The sequence below is a fragment of the Colobus angolensis genome, unplaced genomic scaffold (assembly GCF_000951035.1).
Source record: "Colobus angolensis palliatus isolate OR3802 unplaced genomic scaffold, Cang.pa_1.0 Scaffold128, whole genome shotgun sequence".
NCBI classification, from domain to species: domain Eukaryota; kingdom Metazoa; phylum Chordata; class Mammalia; order Primates; family Cercopithecidae; genus Colobus; species Colobus angolensis.
In genome coordinates this window covers 118,361-121,532 of record NW_012114030.1, presented here as the reverse complement: position 1 = coordinate 121,532, position 3,172 = coordinate 118,361, and the positions used below count along the sequence as shown (strand labels likewise).

At 43.5% G+C, this 3,172-nt stretch overlaps 1 long non-coding RNA gene across 1 annotated transcript in view; it reads right to left on the bottom strand.

Annotated features, from left to right (window-relative positions):
• Nucleotides 1–2,403: 2,403 nt before the first annotated feature.
• The window catches only part of LOC105505601, a 14,344-nt gene continuing 13,575 nt past the window's right edge, over nucleotides 2,404–3,172 (bottom strand). Inside the window, exon 3 of the long non-coding RNA XR_001000779.1 lies at nucleotides 2,404–2,505. This is a non-coding gene — a long non-coding RNA (uncharacterized LOC105505601). The remainder of the gene's footprint in view (nucleotides 2,506–3,172) is intronic.

Genomic DNA, 3,172 nt, shown 5'->3' with positions numbered 1-3,172 from the left:
CACCACACATGGCTAATTTTGGTATTTTTAGTAGACACAGGGTTTCACCATGTTGCCCAGGCTGATCTCGAACTCCTAGGCTCAAGCGATCCTCCTGCCTCAGTCTCTCAAAGTGCTGGGATTGCACGGGTGAGTCATGCCAACCGGCCAGCAATTCCTTTGTTGATTACACTTACTAATGTGCATTCATCTTATTTTTTCTTACCAGCTGAGAGCTACCTGACCTAAGGACTATGGAGATTCATCCTTGTATCTCACCACACTGCTGAACACTTTCTTGATAAGATTTGTTAGGATGAATGTAAAAACTGAATAAATAATGAAATTTTTGTTTTGTTTTTAGAGACAGAGTCTCTCTTTGTCATCCAGGCTGGAGTGCAGTGGTGTGATCATAGCTCACTTCAACCTTGAACTTCTAGACTCAAGCGATCCTCCCACCTTAGCCTCCCAGTAGCTGGGACTACAGGAATTGAATTCATTTTTTAAATTAAATGTTTGCATTCATCCTATCAAATAGTATCAAGGGCCTTACAGGTCTTCATCAGTGTGTACCACCACCATACCTAGCTAATTTTTAAGTTTTCTGTAGAGATGGGGTCTTTCTGTGTTGCCCAGGCTGGTCTCAAACTCCTGGCCTCAAACTCCAGCCTCCCAAAGTGCTGGGATTATAGACGTGAGCCACTATGCCTGACTGAAAATGAAAAATGTGGTGAGTCAACTAGTTACTCCCTTTTCAACTGTGGTTTTCTAATCCATTTTCAAGTGAGGTTTCTTTTCTCTTTTTCCTTTTTTTTTTTTTTTGTTGAGACAGAGTCTTGCTCTGTAGCCCAGGCTGGAGTGCAGTGGTGCAATCTTGGTTCATTGCAACTACTCCCTCCTGGGTTCAAGTGTTTCTCTTGCCTCAGCCTCCTGAGTAGCTGGGATTACAGGCATGTGCCACCACGACCGGCTAATTTTTGTATTTTTAGCAGAGATGGAGTTTCTCTGTGTTGGCCAGGCTGGTCTCTAACTCCTGACCTCAGGTTATCTGCCCACCTCGGCCTCCCAAAGTGCTGGAATTACAGGCATGAGCCACCATGCCTGGCCTCAAGTGAGTTTTAACTGAAAGAGATTTAAAAGTGTGATTACATCTCTATTTTTATGATGATGGTGGCATATATATAGTATCTATATGTTTCAATTAAATTATAGTCATAACCTCAAAAAACCTTATTAAATGACAAAGAGTAAAACCCTTTGGAAACATCAGAACAGCAACCATATTCACCAAGCTCTTTATTTGCAACAGACACTCTATGCAAGGTTTTTACTATTTCATCCTCCAACCACCATCCCTAATCCTAGTGTCTACCTCTTATTGAAGACAAAAACAGCAGCAGCAATTTGGAACTATTTGTTTAATGCTCCCAAAGGAATAAATAATTTCTAAATCATAAAAGGGGGGACTCAAAGGAGCTGGTAGACTAATAAAGAAGAACCATAGAGAGGAGGAAATTCTCCACTTTTGTCCATTTAAAAAGAAACACAATGGTTGGGTGCTCACACCTGTAATCCCAGCACTTTGGGAGGCTGAGGAGGGAGGATCACTTGAGGCCAGGAGTTTGAGACCTGTGTAGGTAACAAAATGAGATCCAATCTCTACAAGAAATACAAAATTAGCTGGGTGTGGTGGTGTGCACCTATACTCCCAGATACTTGGGAGGCTGAGGCAGGAGGATCACTTGTGCCCGGGGAATTTCAGGTTGCAGTAATCTAAGATCACACCACTGTACTCCAGCATGGAGTACATTTTTTTTTTTTTTTTGAGATGGGGTCTCACCCTATTGCCCAGGCTGGAGTGCAGTGGCGTGATCTCAGCTCACTGCAACCTCCACCTCCAGGGTTCAAGCAATTCTTCTGTCTCAGCCTCCCAAGTAGCCGGGATTATAGGCGCCTGCCACCATGCTGAGCTAATTTTTGTATTTTTAGTAGAGACAGGGTTTCATCTTGTTGGTCAGGCTGGTCTCGAACTCCTGACTTCAGGTGATTCACTCACCTCAGCCTCCCAAAGTGCTGGGATTACAGGCGTGAGCCACCGCGCCTGGCCAAAAAAATTCATTTTTTAAATTCAATTTTTGCATTCATCCCATCAAATAGTATCAAGGGCCTTATAAGTATTCAGCAGTGTATACCAGCTTGGATGGCACAGCGAGACCCTGTCTCAAAACAAAAAGAGAAAATGAAACACATGCAAAGTGGAAACGACTTACAACCTGCTCCCAGTGAGAGAAAGAGAGAGGCAGAGAGGGAAAGAGAAATGTTACTGTTGGAATAAATCTTTAAGAGCACGTGGTGTGGGGTATATGAAAGAATCTAAATGTGTTACAGATCAGGGCTTCTCAAACATTCACATGCTCAAAATTCACCTGCAGAGCTTGCTAAAATGCCGATTCCACTTCAGCATGTCAGGGAGGGGCCTCAGTCAACTCCTTAGATGTCTCAAGTTCCCAGGGGATACTGAGGCTGCTGGAAGAGCAAGTGCAGAAAACTCTCCGTGGGATCAGAACAGCCAACACAATTCAAGAACTCTCCAAAAGCTTGGGTTGGGGGTTTTGATGAGCTTGCCCTGTTTGATCAGTTTGATCTTTGATCAGTTCTCTTTAAAAGTCGATTAGGAAATCACTGTTACCTTGTGTCTTACCTGGAAATCACTTCTCTGGTAGCTTCACTATCTATTTAGAAAAAGAGTCAAGAACACAGACACAGGGGAAACAGAAGTCTGTAAAGCAAGAACAAGCATAACAAGTTCTACACACTAAACCTTCTGTGCTTTACTGAGATTTAGTTTTAATTTTTGGCCACTTTTTCTAATGAGACTGACTATGTGTTTGCTCAGGTTAGAGGACATTAGAAGAAGGGAATTATAAGCGCTTAGGACTTCTGGTAGCCCGACAGAGGGGAAGAGATGGAAATAACATGAAAAGCTGACCCTAGAATGAAAAATTCACCACTGTCTTGGGCTATGTCTTGCAAAGGCAAAAACCCCTAGAGTAGTCACTGTCCTCAAGATATCTTTGAGATGGAGTCTCACTCTGTTGCCCAGGCTGGAGTGCAGTGGTGCGATCTCAGCTCACTGCAACCTCTGCCTCCTGGGTCCAGGTAATTCTCCTGCCTCAGCCTCCCCAGTAGCTGG